Genomic DNA, 14,736 nt, shown 5'->3' on the forward strand with positions numbered 1-14,736 from the left:
CAGAGCAATCCAAACCTCCTTTGCAGCAGCAGCTCAGTGAGCACGTGGGGGTCTAGCCCACATGACCCACCCTCCTCATATAACATCTAAACAGGGCTATGGATTGTCCCATTTGAGACTAACAGACCCTCCAAGTATCCCTATTTTCCGGGGACAGTCCTGGATTTACAGAAGCCCTCCTGGTTTCCGATTTTATCCCCAAATGTCCCGTCGTTCCTCAGCAGGACACCCCTATTTTCATTGGAGAAATGTTGGAGAGGATTGTCTAAAGATATGTGCAGTTAACATTTGAATGTTCCCCCATAACAAAACAAAAACAAAAAAAACCCACCCCAAACATTTGACTGAGCATGCTGGTTCTTAAGAACACTCCCTGACTTCCCTTAAACTGAAAGGCAAATGGTCATTGTGCTGGGATCAATAGAGTTGTGTATATTATCACTCAGCCCACCCCTGAAAGTATTCTTCTATTCGAATCCTTCTGTAATTAGCAGCAGTACTCAGAGCTAAAAGGCAGATCGTTCCCTCAATTAAATTTATGAAAATCTAATTCCTTTTGGTATCTATACTGAACTGCAGCAGTACCATTTCCCTTTCAGGCAAGGGAAGCCATTTCAGAGGAGGGGACAAAAATGAAATAAGAGCACAACTTGATTATTGCTCAAATGAGCGCAGATATCATTTAATAGTACAGGAAACAAAAACATTGGTGTTCTTGATTGAAGTCCCAGACTTTCAGGTTGAGACAGTGCATTGTTATCACCAAGCTAAATGGGCTTTTTCCCTTAAGGCCATTTGGCCCTTGTTGCTGTGCTGCCAAAGTACAGGAGCTCATCTGGTCCAGAATTCATTCCTAGCTAGGCTGGCTATTGCATGACATTACCCTTTATGTCAAAAGAACTCCAGCATGCAAGTGCCAGCCTTTGAAATGGAGGCAAACTGGGCAGTATGGCTGTTGGGAAAGGTCTGCAAACACTGTCAGATCTACTTGGCTGCCTCAGGGCACACGGACATGAAGAGAGCTGTTTGGAATTAGAACAACCTGCTGACTATCCTGCTCCTGCCTCCAATACATTATCCATGCTTTAGGGCAGATATAAACAGCACACTAACACAGTCCTCTGGTCCCGGTCCCAACCCCATATGTGCTGAGTATCTTTAAAGTTGGTGTAAAGCAGGCATGGGCAAACTCAGCCCTCCAGATGTTTTGGACTACAATTCCCATCATCCCTGATCACTGTTCCTGCTAGCTAGGGATCATGGGAGCTGTAGGCCAAAAACATCTGGCGGACCGAGTTTGCCCACGCCTGGTGTAAAGTTTGTGTGATTATTTCAGATTTAACAAGAGATGGGCAAAGCGTGTTCTCCTTCATGGAGAGCACGTGTTGCGGTGGGGGCTGACAGGACACTCCAAAGTTGTGGGGCGGGCTAATTGATCATTGGCCACTGATGTGATTGGGCTTCCCTTGTTGTTGGGAAGAAGTTAATGTTGCCGTTTGTTGATTGACAGCCAGAAATGCTAAAACTCCCTGCACGAGGTGTAAAGCTTCCTCTTTCATCCCGTGCATCAGATTGCCCGTCCACCCTCCCTATATTTAGGGTTGTTCACTTTGACCTTGCTATGCCTGTCATGGGGTTGTCCGCTCTTGGGGCAGGGGCCTGGTAGCAATTTGTCCATCTGGCTGATTGGCTGGTGCCATTTAGTTTTTGCCTACTGTGTAGCAAATCGTCACAACTCGTAAGGTTGCGGTTAGGCTTTGGTTTATGGTTTGGTTGGTTGAGGAGGCATGGATTGGCTGTGCCTGCCCCTCTAATGCTGCTGCTGCAAGGGATTCCATTAAAGGAATACAGGGGGTCACTATTGCTTTTGTCCACCCTGTCAAGGGGCTTGGGCCATGCAAGAGCCCCTGGTTGCATTTGGGGAGGGCTGAGGGCAGGTTCCCTGTTCCGTTGTTACACCCAAGTGTATTTCCCTTTTCTGACTTTCGCAGGCGTGCAGAATGTCAGTCTGTCTCCCATGGGTGGCAGATAGTCGCAACCAATGCCTAAGCGACCACTCACATTTTTGTATTTTAATTAAGGTGTGGCCAAAAATTATGCCAAAAACCTTAAATAAAATTGCTGTGTGATGTGTGAGTTTTTGGGGTGGCCCTGGGGACCTCAACACGCAAAACCCAAGTACAGTGGTGCCTCGCAAGACGAAAAGAATCAGTTCCGCGATTCTCTTCATCTAGCAGTTTTTTCGTCTTGCGAAGCAAGCCCACGGATTAGCGGATTAGCGCTATTAGCGGTTTAGCGGCTTTTAGAGGCTTTTAGAGGCTTATCGGCTTAGCGGATCAGCTGATAAGCGGCTTAGCGGCTTAGAAAAAGGGGGGGAGGGGGGAAAACCGCAGGAACTCGCAAGACATTTTCGTCTTGCGAAGCAAGCCCATAGGGAAATTCGTTTTGCGAAGCGCCTCCAAAACGGAAAACCCTTTCGTCTAGCGGGTTTTCCATCTTGCAAGGCATTTGTCTTGCGGGGCACCACTGTAATCTCACTTCAGAATAGACTGGGACTCCAAGCATTTTTGGTGAATTCTAATAAAGTTCAGCTTTTTATTAAGAAGGAGGAGGGAGTACTTGGTGCTGCCCAGGAATTCAAGGGAAAAAGATGTGATTTTAAAAAATTGAATAGTGTGATTTGAGAGGTTTAGGGCTGTGTGCATGCACACCAACACATATGCACATTGACCCAGGAACACCTGAACCCTTTGTGTCTGTAAAGGGGGAGAATTAATGTTTAATTGGGGTTAATTTGGCCTGCCTTCTTGATGTACAGCATCCGAACACAAAGACCTGCTCATCCACTCTTGGGAACCCTCGTACTGAGTTGGGTAATAGTATCCTCAGTGCCATCCAAATTGACTCAGGTTGGAATCATCCCACCAAACTGGGCAGCGATACCTTCAGAGCCATCCTGATTGGGGCAGTTTCATCCCGAAAAGTGGGGAAACACACCACAGTCACATTTTAGTCTGCCATCTTGTTTCAAAATGGTGCATGGAATCTAAATGTAGATGACAACCGCCATCTCCCCCTCAGGAACCCTCCTGCTGAAATGGGTGACAATATCTTCTGTGGCATCAATAGACATTAGTCAAGCAGTAGATCAGAATGGAGCCTTGATTCCAGAGACTATATAACTCCAATGGGGGAAAACAACAAGTAATAACTACCACCATCAACAAGAGAGAGCTATTGTCATGCCTTTGAGTTTCCCAAAGGCACATTACTGACCACATCTGGTGCTATACAGACCATTCATCTGATCCAGCATATTATGAATAATAGCAAATGGGAAACAATATTGTAGGGCAGGAATGAGGAACCTGTGGCATTCTAGGTGTTGTTGGACTCCAATTCCCATCATTTCTTAAAGTTCGGAGTGCTGGCTAGGACTGATGGAAGTTGGAGTCCAACAGTGTTGGGCTACTTTGGGAAGAACCATGGCTCAGTGGTAGAGCCTCTACTTTGTATACAGAAGATCAGTCACTAGCATCTTCACATAGGGCTAGGAAACAACCCTGCCTGAACCCCTAGAATGTCACTGCCAGTCAGCATGGAGACAATACTAAGCTAGATGGATGAACGGTCTGACTTGGTGAAAGGTAGTTTTATAACATCTCTGCTGTAGGTGTTTGCTAGATGATACAACAAATATGGAGCTACCACCAGAGTCCATGTCTCTTTCTGACTTATACTTATTATGATCTAGGTACGCACTATGCATGATGTGATGTGTCTGTATTGTGCATTACCTGTTGGCCACATAGATGGGACAATGTGCAGCTTAATGGTGTCAAGTCATGTTTTCTGTTTTACAAGGATACCGTAGTGGCAGCTGAACTGTATGTTCTTTAATGCTCTTGTTTGAACATTAAATACACAAAATTGCTTGCTCACTACTCATCTTGACAAAGCACCAGTTGTTCTATCATCCATTTTCCCATTTTGGATATGAGGAACTGGGGACTAAAAGCTGGCAGTCTTTGCAATTGGGGGGATTTGAGCTAAGGTTAATGTTCAGCACCCTGCCCACTATGTCACATTAACTCTCATACATAGCATAGCACAGGGACTCGGTCTTTTTTATTTATTTTTGTAAAAATCTGGATTGAGCTTTATCAAGCATTTATGGAGGTCAAGTTGACCCTGATCAAATATTAATGAAGATGCAAATATTCAAAATAATAGATTTTGGCTTTAAATGAAAAGCTGTGAAATCAGACCTTATCTAGAATAGTGAAATGTGATTCTGGCATTTGTAAGCACCAACTGTAAGCATCATCAAGGGGGAAAGGACTGCGTTCATTTTCATCAGCAAGATTAAATTGCAGTTGTGGAGCTTTCATAAATGAAGCACAGAGGCATTAGAATGTTGGGCTTAATTACGTCTTCTGAGCACTATCCAAATACTAATATTTACCTTTGAGTCTACAACTAAATTGCATGTTTTCCAAACCCACAGAAGGCACTTTCTGAAGTCAATATGCAGATTGCTTTGGGGGATGCATCTAATAATTATGCCACTGATTGGAAGTTTCTTCAATAATTTACACAGGAAGCAATGCTGGTAAATTACATTTTTAAAACCAGCAAATCTGTTTGTTGACTGGGTTAATGATCAGGCTCTGAGAATACTCTCCATTTATTTTCTTCTTTAAATATCTATTTATTTTGAGTAGGAGGTCTTTAACTATGGAAGAGGTCACTGTTTTAAAGATAAATCCATCTTAGATTCTAGGCAAAAGAAAAGAAAAATATTATACAGTACAGGAAAGCCAAATTATTTTTCTGATCCTCAGAAAGATACCTTCTTCAATAAGCAAACATTCCAGTTCAAATTAATTAATTAATATGCCTATATATCCCTATTTGGGTGCCATCTTACCAGTTACCGTATTTTTCGCCCCATAGGACCCACCGGCCCATAAGGCGCACCTAGTTTTTGGGGGGGAAAATAAAGGGGAAAAAATATTTTTCCCCCAGGCGCGGGGCTGGGGCAGGGGAAGCCCGAGCTTCCCCCAACCCCAACCCCCAGAACAGGCAGTTCTCTGCAAGCCGTGGGAGCCCAGCACCTGGCTCCCGCGGCTTGCAGAGAGCTACGCGAAGCCTGGAGAACTAGAGGGGTCGGTGTGCACCGACCTCTCTCGCTCTCCAGGCTTCAGTGAAAGCCTGCATTCGCCCCATAGGACGCAAACACATTTCCCCTTCATTTTTGGAGGGGAAAAAGTGTGTCCTATAGGGCAAAAAATACGGTACTCAGTTTCTGATGCTACTTGAGAATTCAGAGTGTGTGGGCAATCTACCCAGAAGATATTTGTATTTCGAGAAATTTAGTGATCTAACTTGGTTGCCTTCTTCCTACCCCCTGCTCCTTCCTTTTCCCCTTCTCTAAGCTCTTTGATGGCTGAAGAACAGCCTTTAAAAAGAAATGATGTTTAGAACACATCTGAAGGCAGCCCTGTTTAGGGAAGTTTTTGATGACTGATGTTTTAATGTATTTTTAATTTTTGCTGGAAGCCGCCCAGAGTGGCTGGGGAAACCCAGCCAGATGGGCAGGGTATAAAATAATAATAATAATAATAATAATAATAATAATAATAATAATAATAATGTTATTACTACTACTACTACTACTATTATATTGGAAGGAAGTGAGAGTGCTGGGTACCTTCACCTTTTTTGATGTTAGACATTGTTTGAAGAAAGTAAGGTATTGGGAGAGGGGGCTAACAGGTTAGCTATCTATAAATCGGATGGTGCAGGGCCTAGTTCTGAGAAGCTCGTGCCTGGGCTGATGGCTGCAGGGCTGTGCAACCTGAGGGTACCTGATGGATCACCTTGCCACTTCTTGAGGGCTTCCAGGTGGCGGAACGAAGTGTTTGCTTGGTAATGTATATAATGCTTGCTGTTTAGAATAAAATCTTTAATCTTCTCACTCACTTGTGTTTGTATTGCCTCTGAATCTCATTTTAAAAGAACCACCTTGCATTTGGCAAGGCACAGAGTTTTCTCTTATTCCGGATCATCGTCCCAGTCTCAGCGAACATAACGAATGTCTGTTAATTGCAAATCTCACAATTCTGTGGATAGTAATGGATGTACCTTGCCTCACACATAACAGCAATCAAGTGTACTGATTGTTGATCAAGTGAGACAAGTCCTTCTTATTCTGAAATATCTGACACCCTTCAGAAAATATAGGGCTTGAGAACTTTTACAGAGAGTAAAACCAGAATTGTATGGTTTTTTCCATTGAAAAAATTGCCATTAGTGCTGAAATTGTGACATACTTATTTTTTCTCCCCCCCCCCCATGTTCCGTCACCCACTATTTTTAGAATCATGCATTTAGATGTCGGTACCACTGACAGTTTTTTCACCTTTGCTTCTCAGTCTGTTCAGAGGAAAGGCAGACAGAATAAGGCCATGAACTGATGCTATCTTAGGATAAAGTAAGGCTCTGTTAATTCTGTTAGCACAATGAATTGCTAATGATAAATCAGGTGGTCTAGTCCTTGAACACCAAGCACTTCCAGCACATGGACAAAAGAAGCTGCATGGCTGGGGTGTTTCTTACATTAACATGCTGAATTAGGTCTTTAAAAAAAAAAAGCAAATCTGAAAGAATTGTGGTCCTTGTTGTGGGCAGACTTTGAATATGATCCTTTGTGTGTCTGTCAAATTTCTGTTATGAATAGAGCGCGCAGAACTACTGTGTGCTGGGAAGGTTGTAAGGCTAAGAGTGATTGGTGTGCATGTATGTGCGTGTAATTTATTATTTAATGAAAAGAAATAGATTAAGTAGCAATTGATCTGTCTCTTACAAAAGGAGAGCATACATTCTAACTGAGTAAGTAATAGGTCAATTAGTTAAAAGAAGAATAGTTAATCCACTAAAAAGACGTTTAAAAGTTTGACTGGGTTCTCTTTTCTAAAGTGGGAATTCTCATCAATACAGTATTGTACAAAGCCCTTAATGAAATGAAGAGACAATACAGTAACTGTTTGAAAACCATCGTCTTCTTACAAACCCATCTTTATCCAACTGAGCATAGTCTACAATGAATAGTAAAAGAAACAACTGGAAAGAAGAATAGGAACTGCAATCCCAGGTTGATATTCCCAAAGACGACAATTTGATTTGAAAGTGGGGGATAGCAGACTATAGCAAGGTAGAGACCAGTCAGAAAGCAGGAAGCATTCGTCACTGTTAATCTGGGCCCAGAAAACAGGTATCTTCAACCCAAGTGCAACAATAGATGTGCAAGAACTTCCCCCAGATGTGGTCCTTCAAAACCTGCAAAATCTTGGCCTATCAATAAATCAAAGGATCTGCCAGCTCCACAGCCAAAAGGAACTGCCAATTCATGCTCTCGTCCCAAAACATTCCGGCTGCTGCCAGCAGGAACCAATTCTATGTGTTGCTGCAGCTCACAGTTACCTCAGGCTGTCAGTGAAATGGAGTCAAAGGAAAAGTTCCTCAGAGGCTGGATAGAAAGTGATGCAAAGGAGTCAAATGGGCATGCAATTTTGAGTCAGAAAAGTGTGGAAATGTAGGAGGGATGTCACTTAATGAAGTTTGAAATTCATTACACTGCTCCATTACTTCACAGATGCCCTGCAGTTCCTATGTTGTAACAAACCAGCGCTTGTGTCCACGCACATGGAACTGCTTGATGGAGGGGGAAGCAGACTAGGAGGCAAAGTTTAGTGGGGAAACAGCAAGCAGATAAAATGTACCACCTTCACCCATCATCCCTCTACCGAAAATAGCACCTCCCAAGAGTGATTTCAGTTAAACAACAACCAGAATCTCTATTGCAACTTTACTATGCTCACTCACATGTAACATCGCCTTTGCCCCTGACATCTTTTGAAACTAGGGTCATAAGGCTCTGCAAACATAGTTTCACCCTACGATTTCTCCTTATTTATCAGACTCTTCTTCTCTAGGTGAACATGACCCAGCAAGCGTAGGTAATATTTCAAATGGCAATATACGTTTTCAGAGATATAAATAATCTTTTTCTGTGAAACCCATAATCCACAACACTGACATGCAACCTGTACAAAAAGAAACAGTATTTAATACTTTGAAACCCAACCGACCCAATGTACAGTTGGTTTAATTTTTTCTTAAGTGAAAGATGGAAATATGCCAGGATTTCAGGCACGAGGCATCTACAGTGGCGGGTCATGTATGATTCATAAAGAGCCCTTCTCTTTAGGGATGCTCTATTTGTGCTGTATCTTCCACATAATTTCAGCCAGAAAGGGGGCCATATGGCCAGCAAGGAGCATTGTCAGCTGGCAATAGGTAGAGCGCTGAAATGTTTAGCAGCTTGGCCAGCCGATCATTATTTAAATTCAACATGTCACCCTGTTGCATTTAATTAGACAATAACAGGATGGAGCTTAACAACATGCAGAAGCTATTCCTGCTGGAAGCTTACAGCTAAGACACAAATATCTCCTCTCACCAAAAAGAAAAAAAATAGTATTTGGACAGTAATCCACAATTTCATTGGGAAGAAGTTGCATTACCTTCACTGGGGTCACAACCACACCATAAAGTGCTCTTATGCCATGGAAAAAGTCATGGCTTCTGCCAAAGAATTTTGGGAACTGCAGTTTGTACGGAGCACTGAGAGTTCATAGGAGACCCTTGACAAACTACAGATCTCAAGATTTGGGAGGAGGCATCATGACCGGCTGCAGCTAGAAATAGCAGTGGAGGAAGTCGCTCAGGAGCCTGGGGTGGTACTCCTGGGGCAGGGCAAGCCGCCTATAGGAGCGGGGCGAGAGCAGGGCGAGCACTGCAGGGCCTCCAGTGTCTGTCTGCCTCCTCCCACTCAGCCACCTTACAGCTGGGGGGAGGCAGCGGGCAGACCGTTAGGGCAGTGTGGAGCCTGCGTGCGCCCAAGCCACCACGCCTCTCCCAGGAGAGAGGCGTGGCTCAGGCACGGTGAGTGCCGCCCGGCATTTTGTCACCCCTTCAGTGGTGACACCTGGGGTGGCCCGCACCCACCGCACCTCCCTTCCTCCACCCCTGCTAGAATAGGTACTCCAAACCATGAATCAAGGAGTACCTCCAAACTATGTACCTGATCCTTCAGGGGGACTGAAAGCCCAGCATAGCCCATTCTCCTAATTCCTGACACAGGTACCTCCAATCCACTGTACCTCCCTCTTTTCACAATTCAGCTTGAGTTTAAATATACAGTAGACCCTTCTCCATCCCATTACTGCCTCCATTAGGCATCTGGACATCTTTACCCAACTCTGATGGGAAGGACATATGATACTGAGTCTAGATTCTCACATTTGTAAAACTGACATGCCATACCATGCAATGCTTTCCTCGATCACCTTTCCATATGGTGCTACCATCGTATCATGGGGAAGGGGCATAGCTTAGTGGTATATAGCACCTGCTTTGCATGAAGGTCTCAGGTTCAGTCCTCAGCATCTTGAGGTAGGACTGGGAGAGAACCTGGTCTCAAATCCTGGAGAAAGCTGCTGCCAATCTGTGTAGACCATATTCAGCTAGATGAACCAATATTATAACACAATACAAGGCAACTTCCTGTGTTTTTACAACATTCTGGACCTTGTGGTGCTATAGTGTGACAATTAAACCAGTTCCCTCATATGTCAATGACTAGGGTAAGCAAATGCTTCAGATTTCCACAGAAAACTCTGGGTGTAAGCAGAAACAAACCAATCTTTGGAAAGTTCTCACAAAATTTAGACAGGCTCTTAAAACCCAATAAAACAAGCCAGATGAGAGTTGGCCTTATGAGTTGGCGTCTCAGAAGTCTGCCTCATTTGAAAAGAAATGTCCAAAGTCTAGAATACAAAAACTGCATAATTTCAGTATTTAAAACCATGGACATATGGAGCATTGGCATTTTGTGCCTGTGAGCTGGACTTGCGAGAGAATTATAAATCACAGTAAGGAATACGTGGTTAAATATTAGCATTCAGAACAAATTGCTTGCAACTTTTTTTTTTTCAAAATCTGGATTTTATTCTCATGCTGCTGAGGCAACCTCGAAGCAGGGTGATGCTTAATGTCACCTCTGAGGCACTGCAGTACTAACATCTAAATCTGCTACATCAAGATAAAGAGCTCAACCCCGTACAAATTAAAGCATTAATAAAATATTCAGTGTTCTATACTAAACACTAGTTCTCAGCCTCTGAGATCTCAATGAGATCACTTTGAAGAGTACAAATTGTTTGGAGAGGCAAGATATAAATTTAATAAATGCAGAGATTAAAGGATAAGGTGGGCTATACATTCTTAAAGAAATGAAATGCATTTATTTGTCATATCACTTCTTCCTTAGCTTTGCTATCAAAGGCCTACTTTAAAAGTCATGGCTGGTGTTAAAGCTGCATCTTCTTTGTATGATGGAATTTCATTATTTTAATCAAGGTATGCTAAAACAATTTTCTTGATGAGATAATTAGAAAATGAATGGGTGTGATACATAGCTTGATTAAGAGCAGTCGACTTGATTTTGCAGGGAAAGAAATGGAGGACCATCCTTGAATGTAGGGAAAATTATTCTGGGAACAGCCAATTTCAGTGAAGTACTGTACTGTATACTGTATACAACCCAGTCAGATGGGTGGGGTACAAATATTAAATTAATATCATCATCATCATGTAACAAAGGGGATCCATGCTGCTCTACTGTAAGATTTGGTTCCCATTCCTTTGCAGAAGGAGAATGGCCATCACAAACATCTCTAAATCGTAGCATAACTTGCAGTACATAACAGACGCAACAGATAAACTCCAAAGGTCAGCTGAAAGCTGAAACAAAGCTCCTATACCAGTGCCTCAGTCCAGAAATACCTTGTAGGTACAGAAACTTTAATCAGAAATGGATTTAGGGCAGCACAGCTGATTCCGCTGCACTGGGCCTAGGGGGCGCCACAGGGCACCACAACTATGGCGTTGTGAATGGAGCAGAACAGAAGGGGGGGACCACATTTTTGTTAGGATATTTCCGTTCCACCTTAAAAGGGAGCAGGCTTTTGTGCGTCACAGAGTCTGCGTATTTCCTGTTCACAGGATGTTTATGTTTTTGATAGAGCTGTTGTGTGTGTCTCTCTCTCTGCGCTAGAACACCGAAGCAGGTGGTCATGTTATTTCTTTGTTCTGACCAACGCTGAATAAACTTGAAAACAATGCTCTCCTGAGTGCAACTTTCGCTGTGTGAATTCTGCTGATAGAGTGTGCATCAGCCCAGGAATGTGGCAATCTATTTCCTGAGCTCGTGTCGCTAATAGCTGATACTGTGTGACTACGGGAGATCGATGGACGTCCGGAGATGACGTGGAGGCAGTGATGGCCTATGTCTCCCTGGCAGTATCCGAACAATTTTGGCCTTGCAGAGGATGAAAGTCCTCCCCTGCTTTGATGCACACATGAAGCTCTCCCATACTTTGTAATTCTCTATTCTCTTCGATGGAAGAGTCAGAATCAAATGGAAACATATACCCAGGGGTGGTATGATCCACTTTGGGGAGCACTGCTCTAGACCCACCCAAAACCACTGAAACCCCCCTCGAGGCCCTCTTCAAATTGATGGACTCCACTCCCAGGCCCTGACAAAATCTGAAATGTTTGCTGCAAGCATTGGCAACCCAAGTAGAGAAGCTTCTGAGGAGTTAAAATAAAATATCTGACATTGTGAATAACTTATGAGGATGAGCTATATGAGCAATTGCACCAGAATTCAGGAAATTGTCTCTTAAAATATTGATCTAAATGACCTCGCAAAATTCCCTCAATTTCAGTGGAGCCAAATAAACTTGCAACAGATGAAGATCTGTTCTCCCAAAGGTACTTTTATGACGAGTGGATTGTGATGAGAAGGGAAAACTGAAAACTGCTGGAAACAACGGCTATGACTAGCGCGAAGTGTGTGTGTCAGATTTTGTGTGTGTCAGATTTTATGCATGTAGTGGGAAGAGTTTCTTTCTCTTGTAGCACAGTAGACCCACGACATTACCACAACATGGTTTTGAAAAGTCCAACCATCTCAGTGTGACCACTCATTACAGAATTAAACAAGTGGACTTAAACCTGGAAGTGTTAGACCCACAGTAGACCCACGACATTACCACAACATGGTTTTGAAAAGTCCAACCATCTCAGTGTGACCACTCATTACAGAATTAAACAAGTGGACTTAAACCTGGAAGTGTTAGACAGTACTGTGGTTTACAACATCCTATTTGTGCTAGAAAAGTTAGTTGATTAAAAATACCTGTCTCTGCTTCCCAGAAAGGATTTCTGGAGAAATAGGTAGTCATAAACTGGGACATGAGAGACAAAGAATTGAGACAGGCAGTGTCAAAGTTTGGACTGAGGGACGCAGGTGGTGCTGTGGTCTAAACCACTGAGCCTCTTGGGCTTGCCGATCAGAAGGTCGGCGGTTCAAATCCCCATGACGGGACGAGCTCCTGTTGCTCTGTCCCAGCTCCTGCCAACCTAGCAGTTCGAAAGCATACCAGTGCAGGTAGATAAATAGGTACCACTGCAGCGGGAAGGTAAACACTATTTCTGTCACGGTGTTCTGTTGCATCAGAAGCAGTTTAGTCATGCTGGCCACATGACCTGGAAAGCTGTCTATGGACAAAAACCAGTTCCCTCGGCCTGAAGCAAGATGAGCACCACAACCCAGCCTTTGACTGGATTTAACTGTCCAGGGGTCCTCTCCCTTTTTTTTTTAAAACTAAAGTCTGGAATAGGGGTGGGAAGTGAGAGTGGGTGGGTAGTAGGATGCCGGTGTGATCACATGCTCAAGGGCTCAGCCAGACTTCCTTTTGTGCTGCATTTCTAGGCATAGGTCTGGGCATTAGAGCAAAGTGTCTGAGTGTGCTCCCCCCCAGCTTTCCCCAGGAAAACTCACATTTTACCACTGAATTAGTGGTAAACAGCAATAGGGTAGGGAGTTCCTGGCTAAATATACCCAACTCCCTCAACTTTAAAGGTGCTGGTTTTGACCTTTAAAGCCCTTCATGACCTAGGACCCTCGTACCTACGGGACTGCCTCTCCTGGTATGCCCCACGGAGCAACATATACCGTATATAGCAACAGCCTAGAGGTCCCGGGCCCTAAGGGAGTAAGATTAGCCTCAACCAGAGCCAGGGCCTTCTCAACACTGGCTCCGGCCTGGTGGAATGCTCTGTCTCATGAGACCAGGGCCCTGCGGGATCTGATTTCTTTCCGCAGGGCCTGTAAGACAGAGTTGTTCCACCTGGCCTTTGGCTTAGAATCAGTTTGATTCCCTCCCCCTCTTTCTTTTTCCTTTCTCCTTCTATGAAGAGACTGCATCCTAATGTTTTAATGTTGTATCTTAATCTTTTAAATTGTATTTTAATCAACTTGTTTTTATTATTGGTTGTTGGCTGCCCTGAGCCCAGTCTTGGCTGGGGAGGGCGGGGTATAAATAAATTATTTTATTATTATTATTATTATTATTATTATTATTATTATTATTAACTGTTCCTCATAAGGCTTGGTTCCTAGATCCTTGATCATCTTGGTCACCCACCTTTGCACGGCCCCTGGATTTGAATTACTTAATGACACTGTAAATAACCCCAACATTTAAAAACAACAACACCCACTTCTGTTTAAAAAATCTATGATTTGACAAGCCTATTTGTGGACATCACAGTGTGAGAAGTGAAATCCAGAATGGGATGATCTGGGATACATCACTCTGTGCATTTCAAACTTGTCTGGTACACAGATTTCAGGTCAGATGCTGCCAGTTCTGGGTCTGAGTTGCTGTTCTTCACAGGGGCTAAATTCATTTTTATTGTGAAATTGCAGCACTCTGGCTTGAGTTTCATGGAATGCAAGTCTGACACTAATTTCAAGCAGCATTTTTCAGGCACCGTGTAAGTATAAATATAAGACAGATTATCATTGCTTTCATAAAAGGGTTGGTCTATTGCAGTGCATCAAGACTGTTAAGCAGCAGGAGTCTTAATAAAAAAGGGGGGAATCACAGACCAAGGAAACTGACTGCCACACACCTATTAACATAGTCCTATACATATGCAAAATAACCAACAAAAAACCCTCAGCACAAATTAAGATTCAGGTATCTTGTATGATGGAACCTAATTGCCTGGAAGGCATCCTACAGTTCTTCTGCAAGAGCAGTTCACTCATAATAATGTATATCGCTCCACATAGAAACCACTTTACCCCTTTTTCATCCAACACCTACACAAAACAAATACAAAGAAGTTCTTCAAAGTGTATAAATCTGCCAATCGTTAAAGCTTTGATAGAAACTCACTGTTTATGAGAGGCAAATTATAACTCTAAAACTTTCTGCAGCTCTCTTGGCAAAAGCACTATGACTACACCAGAATTGACTGACGGTGGATTCCCATAATGACCTTGTAGAAGACAGGCAATGAACCTTGCTATAAAGGGGGGGGGGGAGAGAGAGAGAAAAAAACACTTCTTCATACAACACAAGCAAGTTTTGGAATTCATGCCCACTGTCATTGTGGTGACGCCGGCGGCAACGTCGGCTTATTTAACATCACATCACATGAGGAAATTATATGATGGGGCAGCACAGAGACTTGGGGCAGGGTGGGGGCGGTGGCATAGTGTGGGGGCAGGGGAGCCATGGCCCCGGGCAC

The sequence above is a fragment of the Podarcis erhardii genome (assembly GCF_964252035.2).
Source record: "Podarcis erhardii genome assembly, chromosome: 1".
NCBI classification, from domain to species: Eukaryota; Metazoa; Chordata; class Lepidosauria; order Squamata; family Lacertidae; genus Podarcis; species Podarcis erhardii.